This window comes from Eretmochelys imbricata, chromosome 6, assembly GCF_965152235.1.
Source record: "Eretmochelys imbricata isolate rEreImb1 chromosome 6, rEreImb1.hap1, whole genome shotgun sequence".
Taxonomy (NCBI): domain Eukaryota; kingdom Metazoa; phylum Chordata; order Testudines; family Cheloniidae; genus Eretmochelys; species Eretmochelys imbricata.
In genome coordinates, this window is record NC_135577.1 from 52719481 (window position 1) to 52734366 (window position 14886).

The 14886-nt window shown below is 41.7% G+C and overlaps 1 protein-coding gene across 1 annotated transcript in view; it reads left to right on the forward strand.

The window, feature by feature from the left end:
* The first annotated feature begins 1850 nt into the window (after window positions 1–1850).
* The window catches only part of PRR5L (proline rich 5 like), a 149439-nt gene continuing 136403 nt past the window's right edge, over window positions 1851–14886 (forward strand). Inside the window, exon 1 of the mRNA XM_077818545.1 lies at window positions 1851–1977. The gene's annotated coding sequence lies outside the window, so the exon portion shown is untranslated. The remainder of the gene's footprint in view (window positions 1978–14886) is intronic.

Sequence of the window (14886 nt, forward strand, 5' to 3'; positions counted from 1 at the left end):
ATAGGTGGATTTAAACGTGGGATGGTGCAGTAGAAAGCATCACTGATATCTCTGCTTTCCCCTTAAGTTAATTATCAGCAGCATTTCCATATGGTCCCTGCGCAGCCCATCTTTCTTGGGGCACTCAGGACTGTTGGTTACTATGTTACCCACTGTCTATGTGCAAGAGAGACTTGCTGGTGCTAAACTGGGTGTCACTCCAGTCTGTTAACCACCCCAAACAATCTCCCCAGAAGCTCTGCCAGCTTTGACTTCACCTCACGGGTTAACATTAGGTGCACCCCATTGAAGAGTGTTCCCCTCTCGTATCCAGTCCCCATCACTGGGCACTCACAGAAATTACCATGTTCAGTGTCTTCAAAGAGACAGTGTACAAACCAGCCTCTTTGATTTAGCTGAGGAGATGCATTTTATTTAATGTACAGCTTGAGGTGAATTTATAATATGACAAAGGATAAGTTTATTAACAAAGACCAGAGATTTAATTGATACTGAGTAAAGATAGTGGAAACAGAATTGGTTACAAGTAAAACAAAAGTATAACACGCTTCCAAGAAACTAAATATAACGTTAGCAGTCTAGACTCCTTTGTCTACAATGGTTTCTCACCCTCAAAGACTTTCTACAGTGCTTGCTGATTTTTCAGTCAAATCGGGATCCAGATTTTTCATTAATCACCTGTCCTCCACAAAGGCTGTTCCTTAGTGGAATGGATAACACAGTGTCCTTTTGCTTCTCCTTATATTCCCCAGAGTCCAATGTCTTCATTTCTAGAGTCAGGATGACACCTTTGGGGTTCAGACCCTGGTTTGTTCTCAAGATGCTGATGTCATGCTGCTCTCTCACCCTCCTGTTTGTTTACTTGAGATGCAAAGGTGTAACGCCCATTCTATTTGGCTTATCCTGCTTAATTTGTATAGAAGACCTAGACAGACATGGTAAAACAACATTTCTTTGTCTAGGAAAGATTTGTTTATCAATCCTGCCTGGTTACAGAGTTTAAACATATTTTCAATACATACAACTTTTTAAATATAACCCATACATACATCACAGAATGACCAGTAAGATATAAGCTTTCCTTTGATTTCTCCCATGACCTTCCTTACAGATAAATAGGATGACAGCATTGTGTTAAGTGTAGTGAATTTGTGAGGCCTGATAGGAGTTGCTGTTACAGAACAGTGAACGCTTTGAGAGGCTCTAAGGGCATTGAGACATTGAGGGGCTCTAAGGGTCACACCATCCTGAACTGTAAAGCTGAGGAATGCTGCTTAAATATTAACTACTTGTACAGCACACAAACATAGGGCCAGATTCACCTTTAGTAGAAGTTCATGCAATGTAGTTACGCCCTCCTGCACAAGGCTGAGTGGGCAGTTAAGCATGCTGTCCTTATAGCCCACTAGAGAGCTAAATATTATCTTTGGCAGGTACTAATATCCAGTCCTTATTTTACAAATAAGTAAATGGAGGCACAAAACTGAGTTGGCAAAATTGGAGATTAAATTCAGTTCCTGTGTCCCAGACCGGTTCTGTAACCATGAGACTCTGCTGCCTTTCCTTTGAACAGCCTTTTACTAAAGTGCTGCATAATAGAGCATCTGAATTAATCTGTGTGTTTCCTAACCCCATTCATATCACTGGCATTTGAAATGTTACTCCAAATTTCTAAAAATCATTACTCAAATGTTCATACGTTTTCCACCACATAATCGTAATATTTTCAAAAAGTCCCCTAGAGCACTGGGTGAAATTCAGCCATAGGGCTTAAGTGGGACTTACATGCTACCTATCCCTTGTGCAGGCCTTCTTCATGGGCTGAATTTCACCATGCGCGAATAGGTTCTCCCAGACATCAGAAGAATGTGCAAACAGCCATGCCTTGGAAGCACTGTCTCCCATTGCCAGGGCACATGTACCAAGTGAACATCATGTCAACTGCTCCTTCATCCCACTTATCAGTCACTGTCATATGTAAGTAAGATATTCTTTCAGGGTATGTATATTCATGTACATTTGAATTGAAGTTGATCCATTTGGACTTTTTGAAAAAAAATGCGTTCTAGGGGTGTGTGTTTGCTTCCCTTCCAGCTAAGGGTGTATTTATCTCTGTATAGGAAAGAAGTGTTTTAAAAGTGGGGATTGGGCATTGAAATTGGATTGTAAAAGGAGATTGTGCCTTTCCAGTTCAATGGTGGAATTTTTTGGTAACAAGACACATTAGACTAAGCTGTGTGTAGCAGTTTGTGCATTGTTGCACTTTTGGTTATTTATCAAATTCTTGAAGGATACAGGGCTAGGAATACATCTCTTCTCCATCTTTGTGGTTCTTTATTTGTGGAAATGTAGCTTTACTCTCTACAGTATGGGAACTTACTCCCTTATGGGAACTAATGAACTTTGAGGAGTCCTGAAACACCAGCACTTCATTCTAGGAAACAACACTAAAAAGTGAAGTAAGAAGTTTTGCCATTACACATTTTCATAGTGCTAAAAATGAGTTTGCTAACCACCCCTTGTTTAGAAAATGCTATAGTATTTCACAGGAATTATCTGTAACGTGACACCTTCCAGAATTGTTACTACAGTGCATAATTCTGTGATCTTTTTAGAAGGGGTGGTAGCAACTTTTGCATTGATGAAATTGAAATCTGAAGCTCCTTGATCAGTTCAGCATGCAAAGTTGAAATTGAAAACAATTGTATGCAGTACCATGGGAAAGAAATTTTTCTCTCCATGCCCAATAAAACTGGACTTTACTATGATGATCTACCTTGCAGCTATTCTTGACTCTAAACCTTGGTATCCATACTCAAGGAGCTTTTGGTTACATGTTGCACCAGAACAAATGAATTCCTCTTTAAGGGCTTGGCTACATTTACATTTTATAGCTCTCGAACTTGCTGGCTTAGGGGTGTGAAAAATCACCCCCCTGAGTGCAGCAAGTCAGAGCGCTAATGTAAACAGGCTTTGAGCCCCAGCGCTCGGAGCTAATCCCATCATGGAGGTGGATTACCAGGAGCACTAGGAGACCTCTCTTCCAGCGCTTGCGTGTGCCCACACTCGCACTGCCATGGGAGCGCTCCCGTGACAGTGCTTTGAAGTTTCCAGTGTAGCTATGCCCTTAGGCCTGATCTTGCATGACTGAAGACTATCAGGGTTTTGCTATGGGGCCCAAATCTGATCATTTTACTTGCATGAAGTAGATCCATTGATATGTGGAACTAGTCTCAATGGGTCTATTCAGAGCAATTAGAGTATTAGAATAATGTCATTTATTTCAGTGGAACCACTTGAGGAGTAGAGGATCAGAATGGGCCCAATGGAAGCAGGGTTTGGGCTTGGAGGGCATGTATTTCAGAAGTTCTGAACATCAACAAGCCCCATTGAAGTCACTGGGTGCTGCAGATATAGCATCTTGAAATTTAGCCCATGATTGAATATGTTTATAATAATCTGAAGTAAGGTATAAAACAAATTAACCTCTGGTGTGGTGCTCATGGAAAACTAGAGTAGTGTTTTTAAAACGGTGCCTATGAATAACTTTCTCCATTCTTATCGATGCTGAAACACACAACAGCACTGATTGCATCGGGATTCTAAATAGCTGGCTTAGTTCTTCGTCTCCTTTTCAGTCGGATCAGTTTTATTTACAACATTGTACTTAGATACAGCAAATGGGACCCTTGTGATGGATTTACAAGTTGGGTGGGTGAAAGAAGGAGAGCACTTCCATTTGAATTAATACTGCAGCATGATAATCTTGGGCTCTTTAGTTTTAGACATCTTAGAAAAGACAAATGGCTTCAGCAGATAAGGAAAAACTATTACTGATGGAAAGAGCAGAGGGACATTTTTTATTCTGAATGCAATTATTAATGAATATTTAAATATAAATAAAGGAGGAACTAATGCTGTAATTTTAAAGGGGTGATCATATGGCAAACACTTAATTTTTAACTAATGCCAGACAGAAGCTGTATTGCATGTACTGCCCTTGAGTAAATTAGGAGAACTGTCCTTTTTTAATTTCTTTGTGAAACGGAATCTTGCTGCATATTTTACCGTTGTAAATGATTTCTGAATATAATGCTAGGCCCAGATCATGCAATCTGTAGGTGACTTACAGTGAAGCTTCGCAGAGGTGTGAGGATCATACATCTGATTGCAGGGTTTTGGCCTTAGTTTCCATCCTGTTCTCCCTGTTTTTGATCTTGCTTTTCCTCTGTAATCAAGATTTTACATGAGAACCTACAAAAAAAAAGTTGCAGATTGAAACCACACCTAGTTTGTTACTATAAACTGGAAATTTTAAAATGTATTCTACATTCTTAAATAAAGTTGGAGTTTCACTTGTCAACTGTGTAAAAACTCTGACCAGTTCGTCCCCCATAGTGTGGAGTCTGTCATTCTTGATTGTATTCTGTCAGATGTAGCCTACTTATTCATTCTCATTTCATGTTCTCTTATGTTACTCTTGTTAAACATTGTTTACTCTGTTAAACACGTTTGTTGTTAAATGTTGACCTTTCTAAACTTTTTTGTAAAGGAACATTTAAAAAAGTAATATAGTTTTTATATATATATATATATATATATATATATATATATATATATGAACGTTTTGCTTATTTTTGTCTTTCTACATCGGCTTTTTGATATATGCTTCATTTTACAACAGGGCATCTGAAGCAAGTCATAGTTTTGTCATTATTATTTATTATTGTTTGTATTGTAGTAACACCCCAGAGGCCATAGTCAAAATCAGTGCCTCATTGTGTTAGGTGTCTATAGAAACACACAGCAAAAGACTGCTATCAGAGGGGTAGCCGTGTTAGTCTGTATCCACACAAACAACAAGGAGTCTGGTGGCACCTTAAAGACTAACAGATTTATTTGGGCATAAGATTTCATGGGTAAGAATCCCACTTCTTCAGATGCATGGAGTGAAAATTACAGATACTGGCATAGATATACTGGCACACAAAGAGAAGGGAGTTACCTTACAAGTGGAGAACCAGTGCTGACCAGGCCAATTCAGTCAGGGTGGATGGGTTCCACACCCAATAATTGATGAGGGGGTGTCAATACCAGGAGAGGGACAATTGCTTTTGTAGTGAGCCAGACACTCCCAGTTCCTATTCAAGCCCAAATTAATGGTGTAAAGTTTGCAAATGAATTGTAGTTCTGCAGTTTCTCTTTGAAGTCTGTTTTTGAAATTTTTTGTTGTTGACGGATTGCTACTTTTAAATCTGTTATTGAATGTCCAGGGAGATTGAAGTGTTCTCCTACTGGCTTTTGTATGTTACCATTCCTGATGTCTGATTTGTGTCCATTTATCCTTTTACGTAGAGACTGTCCAGTTTGACCAATGTACATGGCAGAGGGGCATTGCTGGCACTTGATGGCGTATATCACATTAGTAGATGTGCAGGTGAATGAGCCCCTGATGGTGTGGCTGATGTGGTTGGGTCCTATGATGGTGTCGCTAGAGTAGATATGGGGACAGAGTAGGCAACGGGGTGTGTTACAGGGATTGGTTTCTGGGTTAGTGTTTCTGTGATGTGGTGTGTAGTTGCTGGGGAGTATTTGCTTCAGGTTGGGGGACTGTCTGTAAGTGAGGACTGGCTTTCCTCCCAAGGTCTATGAGAGTGGGGGGTTGTTTTCCAGGATAGGTTGTAGATTGTTTATGATGTGCTGGAAAGGTTTTAGCTGGGGGCTATACGTGATAGCCAGTGTTGTTCTGTTATTTTCCCTGTTGGGCCTGTCCTATAGTAGGTGACTTCTGGGTACCCGTCTCGCTCTGTCAGTCTGTTTCCTCACTTCCCCAGGTGGGTATTGTAGGTTTAAGAATGCTTGATAAAGATCTTGTAGGTGTTTTTCTCTGTCTGAGGGGTTGGAGCAAATGCGGTTGTATCTTAGACTGCAGACAATGGCTCGTGTGATGTTGTCCTGGATAGAAGCTGGAGGCATGTAGGTAAGTATAGCCATCAGTAGGTTTCCGGTATAGGATGGTGTTCATGTGACCATCACTTTTGTGCACTGTAGTGTCCAGGAAGTGGATCTCTTGTGTGGACTGGTCCAGGCTGAGGTTGATGGTGGGGTGGAAATTGTTGAAATCCAGGTAGAATTCTTCAAGGGCCTCCTTCCTATAGGTCCATATGATGAAGATGTCATCAATGTAGCGCAAGTAGAGGAGGAGTAGGGGACAAGAGCTGAGGAAGCGTTGTTCTAAGTCAGCCATAAAAATGTTGGCATACTGTGGGACTATGCCGGTACCCATAGCAGTTCTGCTGACTTGGAGGTATAAATTGTACCCAAATCTGAAATGGTTGTGGGTGAGGACAAAGTCACAAAGCTCAGCCACCAGGTGTGCCGTGGCGTCATCAGGGATACCGTTTCTGATAGCTTGTAGTCCATCCTCATGTGGAATGTTGGTGTAAAGAGCTTCTACATCCATGCTGGCCAGGATGGTGTTTTCAGGAAGATCACCAATGCATTGTAGTTTCCTTAGGAAGTTGGTGGTGTCTTGAAGATAGCTAGGAGTGCTGGTAGCATAGGGTCTGAGGAGAGAGTCCAAATAGCCAGATAATCCTGCTGCAAAAGTGCCAATGCCCAAGATGATGGGGCATCCAGGATTTCCAGGTTTATGGATCTTGGGTAGCACATAGGATACCCCTGGTCAGGGCTCTAGGGGTGTGTGTGTAGATTTGTTCCTGTGCTGTAGCAGGGAGTTTCTTTTGGTACTCATCAGTGGGATCGGAGGATAGTGACCTGCAGAATGGGGTGCTGAAGAGTTGCCTAGCAGCCTCCTGTTCATAATCCGACCTGTTCATGATGACTACAGCACCTGCTTTGTCAGCCCCATTGATTATAATGTCAGAGTTGTTTCGGAAGCTGGTGATGGTGTTGCGTTCTGTACGGCTGAGGTTATGGGGCAAATGATGCTGTTTGTTCACAATTTCAGCCTGTGCATGTCTGAGGAAGCAGTCTATGTAGAAGTCCAGTCTGTCATTTCGACCATCAGAAGGAGTCCATGCAGAATTCTTCTTCTTGTAGTGTCGGTAGGAGGGTTCCTGTGGGTCAGTACACTGACTTAGCACCATTAATTTGGGCTTGAATAGGAATTGGGAGTGGCTGCCTCACTACAAAAGCAATTTTCCCTCTCTTGGTATTGACACCCCCTCATCAATTATTGGGTGTGGAACACATCCACCCTGACTGAATTGGCCAACACTGGTTCTCCACTTGTAAGGTAACTCCCTTCTCGTTGTGTGCCAGCATATCTATGCCAATATCTGTAATTTTCACTCCATGCATCTGAAGAAGTGGGATTCTTACCCACAAAAGCTTATGCCCAAATAAATGTTAGCTTTTAAGGTGCCACCAGACTCCTTATTTTATAGCAAAAGACTGTCCCTTTTAATTGTCTCTCCTCGTTCTCTCTTATTAGAGGCGGAATTTTTAAACACTCTTTATCCAGTTCTGTTTACAAATAAACAAAGCTACATTGATTGTCCAAGAACTTAGATTGTACCTAGTCTTTTTTCTGGTGAATTGCAGCAAGGGGGCTAGGTCTATGCTGGCTGATTCAGTCCTCTCAGGGCTTGTACACAGTAGCGCTTACGTCTGGATAACCAAAGTAGCCCGGGGGTATGGAAAAGCCACCCCCCTGAGCGACGTAAGTTACACCAACCTAAGCATGGGTGCGGACAGCACTATGTTGGCAGGAGATGCTGTCCCGCTGACATACCTACCGCTGCTCAGGGAGGGGGCGTAACTATGCCGATGGGAGAGCTCTCTCCCATCGGCACAGAGCGTCTGCCCTAGCAGCACTGCGTTGGGGCAGCTACATCGGTACAGCTGCGCCGCTGTAGCACTTCTAGTGTAGACTAGCCCTCTGGGGAAAGCTTATCTCGGTACCGATAACTAACCTACATCTCGGTACCGATACCGATAACTAACCTACATCTCGGTACCGATAACTAACCTACATAAGCATCTAGCAGTTATATTGGACTCCTGCCTTTTCTGCAAATGTCACCTTGGCCTATCACAGCTGAATCTCATTTTTATCATTATCCTCATTAACTAGGTCCTCTTTTATTCCCACCCAAATAGTTGGACGAAAAGCTTTACTCTGGATTGTTACATGACTCCAGAATTAAACAACTGGGTTCAGGGTTCAAAATCCCTCCCCAACAGCAATAATACAGGCAAAATGGTCTGACGTTGCCACGGTATATCATCAGAGCCTTAGAGCTGGCTGACTCACTCACATCCCAGCGAGAGCAGAGCTTGAGGTATGTCGATTTGGAAGACAGCCACTTACGAAAACAAAAGGCATACTCTCTAGCTGAGCTCTCTGGTTAATCATTTTTATTCTTGCTGCTTCAAATTTATTTAAACATCTTAATTTTTTATGCCTTAAAGTGTAAACACGTTGTTGTTCAGCAACAATCTCTGCAGGTGGTGTCTTTTCATATTGATTGTATGCAGCTTCCTGGTCATTCAGCTTAGATTATCAGTCAGTCAGAGAGGTGAAAAGTCCTCCTAGATATGATGCACTACAGTCCAGAAAGGTGATTTATTGAGTATATGTAATTGAAGTAAAGACATCTTGGCAGGAAAATCCACAGCCCTTTATTAAGAGTCCTCTTCAAAACAAAGCCCAGGGTGTGTGTGTGTTTTATTGCATTCAGTGCTTGGGAAAAGTGTGGGATTGGCATCCTTAGAGAGTGAAAATCCCCTGTTTATCCACGCAGTGAAAGCTGCTCCACCCATCCTCACCAACGTCCCTTACACCTGACCTGGAGGACTGTTACATTAATTTAGCTGGAATAAATGGACCAAAGGTGTTACCGTAACCCAGTCCCCGTCCAACATTAAAAAGTGTTAAACAAGCTCTGGGGTATGGTATACAGGAGACCTCAGCCTGTTTAGTACCATGGCAAACACAGTGTTAAAAATCCTTTTAGCCTTTTATTAAAGAGGAAGACAAGAAGGAAAAAGAATTAAAGCCTTTTAAATGTAAATAACTAGGTAAAGCTTTCATTTTAGCAACATCCCTTTTTCTCTTTAGCTGGAGAGCTTTTAGAAGAAAAAACTCCCGTGTTTTACAATCGCTTAGATGGTATCAAAGATGGTAATAACTGTTCTTGTGGTGGGGGGAAAAAGAGATTGGCTAAGATGGACTAGAGCTGTTGTTGTTTAAATCCAATCCTATTTCATTGCAGGTTGTGTTTGGGATTCAGCTGGAGCTGGTGGAAGTGGTGGTGTCATCTGGGTCCCTCTCTCTGGCCCAGCCTGGTCAGGACATCTCTCAGGATCAGGATGAGACAGGCCCGGGGTCTCAGGAGATGGTGGGGGTGGCTGCTCACTCCAGGAGCCAGTTGTACTCCCCAAAGTCTCTTTAAGGACCCACAAACAGAATGGCTGGTGGAATAGCCTATCCCATCATTATTTTGTCCACCAATTAGACCTAGTTTCTGACCCACCAATATTGGTTCACTGATTTTTGGTTCCATGCTGAAATACCAGGAATGATCTTAACACAATTCTTGAATTATATCAGTAGGTATTTTTGTTTGGATTAATTCAGTCTCTCTCTCCTTTTCCCATCAACATTTGTTGTTACAGGTTACTGTGACATTTTATGCACTCTCTTGTACTTTTTACAGTTGAGCTTGCAATTAGGGTAAATTTGTAGGCCCAATTATTACAATAGGACCACAATTAGGAAGGAAAGGGTAGATCAATTTCTGTTGCTCATTCAATCCTTGGCACTTTTGCTGAGATGGACAAAAAGGGGTCAGTTAGGGCTACCTGTATTGGTGCTCTTCTAGGATGTGGACATCTAGTTTCTGAAAATAGGTCTGAGACAGCCGACGTTTCTCACATTTGACCCAAGAGCCATTGTAGGGGGAACTCCTTTTACTAGCAACTAACCTAAGGTGGATTCCAAGCAGTGACCTTGAGCCATAGAACTCCATATCCCTTTGCTTGATACTGCAACCTATAAATCCTTCCTATGTGTGACTGATCTCTAAAAATGAAGTTACAGCAGCCTGTTACTCCGTGTAATAACAGCATGTTATAGTCCCTTTCCACCCAAAATGGCTCTCTTTTGAGATGCCACATCATTCTTTATCCAGTGAATGAATTGTCTGTTGTGAATACCTGCTGTTTCCTTGACCCAAACAAACACATTGCAGTTAGAGTGATGAAGATGCTGCTTTATTTGACAGCATAGATTTTTCTACCAGTTTGTTTGTGACGTAGATAGCCTAGAAAATGCTGTTTGTCTAACAAAGCATCTCAAATATTCCCTGCTTCTATAGACATGGAAAAAAAATTCTAAGGCTGCTTAACTGATATTGGTATAATTCTTCAGTGGTTTTGGACTAACCATGCATGGAGGTATAGGAATGGTACAGAGACTTTTCACAGACTGCAGATTAATTTATGTGCTCCTGTTGTTGCTGAACTCTTGATATGCAGTGTAATAACGTGTGTGTTTGTCTAATATATTCCGGAGAGAATTGTGTTCCCTTTGCAGCTGTGCCTGTGTGCTGCTGTTCCTTGTTGTAGTTCACAATATAGATACAGAACTGTAGCCACCAGCTGAGACAATAGAGATCCAGTTCACAATGGGAAAGCAATTAAATAAGGAAGATAAACTGGATATTGGGACCGCTGCCTCTCCCATATAGTGGCCTATTTGGGAGCAGTTTATCCTGTCTTTAATTAGTCTTCCCTTTCTAGCTTTTGTAATTCTACTTGTTTATAACCAGGAGTGAATTCTACAGCACTGGCAATGTTTCGTGCATTCACACGCTAGGTAAATGCTGTCAATATTTTGGGTGTTCTATTGCAGGTTTTGTTTATACAATTATACTGCAAAGTCAAGCAGTGCACTTCTCTGTGTTTACTAACATGCCCACTATTATAAGCAGGGTGGAGGAATTAGTGTAACCAGTGAATTATCCCAAATGGATTTGGATAATGCCGTGCTTTGGAAATAATGGAGTCAACTCAAACATTCTCTTTCTAAGGTGTTCTGTTAAATATCCAGATAAGATATATATATCATACAATGGTACGTTAATTAAATTGACACCTGAATTTGTATGTGGGAAATCGCCAGTCTGCTCGACCATATTTACATAACTGATCTTAGGTCTTGCTGGAAAAAGTGTTCATTCATTGTTTTGCTTGGTGATGGTTTATGCTCCTAAAAATTTCTTTCATATGCCAGTTTCTTTTCTTCAACTTTTCTCCATATAAATATTTAGTAAAAGACAAACAGTTTTACTGTTACCCAACCTGGATCTGTGCATGATGTAGCATCAGGTTTTTTGCATCACATTTGTGTTCTGGCAAAACTTTAGGAACCGCCAGCCTCCACAATAAGAAAAAGATGCACAAAGGAAAAGAAAATGAAGGAAGTTCGCAAAAAGAAATCTTAAAGGATGGAAAAACTAATGCAAAGGACTGATAATTAATTCTTTGCTGGGCCGACTCCCACCTTCCCAACTACGGTCCGTTCCCTAGCTTGTTCTACAGTATGATGTTCCCCATCACCGCATGTTCTACTCCTTCCTGCACTTAACTATACTCTGCAGCATTGAGGGCCCCCCCGCCCCTCCATTTTTCCCCATTTCTTCCATGTGTTGCCTTCCTGCCCAGGCCTGTGCTTTAGGATTACAGAAACACTGTTGCTTTCCCAAGTTTTCTGTGCTAATCAGATCGGCTAGCACTGCAATATTTATTACAGGAGTTCTGAAACTCCAGGTAGTTAACACCATGCTTGTTTTTTTTTATTGTATGTTGTAACCAGAACAAAACAATAAGTGAACCACGTTTCATTAGGAAGAGGGTGCTGTTAAGAACAAACTTTGAATGAAATATTCATAGACTGTAGAGCCAGAAGGGGCCATTATGCATATCTAGTCCAACCTCCTACATCAGACAGGCTACAGAGATCAGCTAGTGATTCTTGCATCAAACCCAACAATTTGTGGGAACGACAAATGTATCTTTTAGAAAGACATGAAATATTGATTTTAAAACTTCCAGTGGATGGAGAATTTACCACATCCCTTTGTAATCTGTTTCAAAAGTGGATTACTCGCTGTTAAAAATGTGCATTGTGTTTCCAGTTTGAACTTTGCCTGGAATTTCCAGCCAGTGGATGTTATGCCTTTGTTGGCTAGAGGAGAGCATCCTCTAGTATCCAACATCCTCCCCCTTTGTAAGAAATACCAATACCACAATCTTGAAAGTAATTCAAGATTGCCTTATTTTGCAAATGGGGAAACTGAAGCACGGAGAGAACTGTGCCCAAGGTCACACAGTAACCCACTGTCAGATCTGGGAACAGAACTCAGATTCCCAGACCAGTTCCTTATTCACTGGATGGCACTGCCTCACTCATATACCCATTCATAACAAAGGTCCACTAGTGTCTGGGGAGGTGGCTTATTTATGATGCCTGCCAGTTAAGAACAAAGGAAGAGCAAAGTCCGGACCTATAGGTGATTCTTTTTCAAATTCTCGTTTTTTCTTTAAAGATGCTAGAGATTAAGGCACTGGCAGAACAATAGCGAGGCTGAGGCAGATTTGCCTATTGTTTCCCTTTGCCTAATTTCTCCCTATTTGTCTGTTTTAGCTTTAGGGCTTATCCTCACTTTGGAAATTTACCTTATTAGCTATTCTGGAATAACTGCCCATGTGGGGATTCTTATTCCGAAATGAGTGTCCAGAGAGCGAGTTATTCTGGAATACCTATTCTGGTAAATGTCAAAGTGTATACAAGCGTGTATAGTAAGGACCTTAATATTTGGAAAGTGGTAAACTTTTAAGTAATGATGATGTATGGGCGGGGCTGCAATGGAAGTACATAAAGGGGTAGGGTTGGGTTACTGGGACTGCAGGAACAACTATCAGATTTTTAAAGAGAAGATTTCTTGCTTACACCACTAAAGAAAAGGAGGAGAAAATGTAACTTTGACCCTGATCATAGTAGCCCAAAATGTCAGGGAACTCCAGGGGAAAAGGGCAATATGACCACTTTCATGCTGTCAGCTGAAAATGAGCTCATGGCAGCTCTTTGAAGCATGGCATGATTAAAATGTCCCTGCCTACCACATAAATGAGTATCAGGAACAAGATGACTAAAAGGTGGGGAAGAGATTGGATTGAAATTATTTTTGGATGTTTTTTCTTCTTCCTTTGAAAATTCAGGTGAAGTTAATTAGCTGGAATGGCAGCATCATCTGATCTGAAGCAGGCTTCCTTTCATCTCACGTCTGCTTTTAGAATATGTACATTCTTCTCTCCACTCTAGGGAAGAAGAAGAAAAGTGGGGCGGGGATGGGGGGGAACCTGCACACTCAGGTCCCGCAATCTCCAGATGAATGAAATACTTCGTAAGATCTGAGGCCATTAAAGATCGCAAGTGGAGAATTAATAAGAATTTAGGAGCTAATTTCCCAAGATGAAGATGACCGGAGGAAGGAAACTCCATGGCCTGCAGAAGAAGAAACATTAAAAATTAATGAAACCAATTATTTTAATAGTGTCCAAAATATGTTCTGTTTAAAAAGTAAGTAGACACAAGGATTTGGTGATACGATGGGTGTTTCCCCTAATGTCCTCTGACAGTCTCAGTCACTGAAGTGCTCATATTAACCCCTCAGTTCATTACTCAAGCTTAAATCACAACCATTAATCATTATTAAGAACAGCCTGCCATCAGGCCAATGGCATTTTTATATTAATCTAATAAAGTAAGTAGAGAAGAGCTCAGTTTCCAAAATGGACTAGGTGTAATCTACATCATGTAGAGGAATACATTCTTTGGAGGACAACATTAGTGTGTGATAGGATTAGTGTAATGGGGTGTATGCCTTCATTGCAAAAAATGGGTGTGATTTAACAATGAGACATCTCTCTCACTGTAAAATCCTAATGGGGAAAAGACACTGGTAGCTCTTACCTCACTGTAGCTAGTCAAGGTCAAAGACCCTGGGTTTCCCTTGACATCAAGATTAAAACTACTTATGCCTTGTCTCCACTAAGATTTTTACAGAGAGAGCTATCCCCCATGTAGACACACCCCTCTTTTACAGTGAAGACATAGGCTAAACTAAGATGGATCCTATTCATTTGGATGGGAGACCTCCAAATAAAATCCAGCATGCTGCAGGAAATTACGCTGGGTTTTCATTAAATCACATTCTTCTGTTGGGGTGGATGCTGAACCAAGGCTCCAGCATGGTGTCAGAGGGCAATATGCAGAGAAAAGTGACAACTTTCAGATGAGATGCAAGTGGGAGAGTTTTCCTTCTGTTAATGGGCGGGGAGATGACTGAGGGGAAAGGTATTTGGGTCCTCAGTCCCTTGTGACAGAATTCTCATAAGGAATATAGTTCTCGGCATCCTAAGGCTACAGGCACTACGGTGGTACAGCTATGCCGCTGTGGTGCCATAGTGTAGATGTTTCCTATAGCAATGGAAGGTTTGTTTCTGTTGCTGTAGGTAATCCACCTCCCCAAGAGGCAGTAGCTAGGGCCATGGAAGAATTCTGCTGTTGACTACGCCAGGGGTTGCCATAGCTACGGCTCTCTAGGTATGCCTACATTGCAATAAAAGACCCATGGTCAGCTGACTTGGGCTTGTGGGGCTCGGGCTGTGGGGCTATAAAATTGCAGTGTAGATGGTTGGGCTCAGGCTGGAGCCCAAGCCTAAACCTCTTTCACTGCAATTTTATAGCCCTGTGACCTGAGTCAGCTAGCTGGGTCAGCCACGGCTGTGCTATGTCTCTTTTATCAGAGTGTAGACATACTTTCGGGTAGACGAGGTCTAAGTGTTAAATTCTAG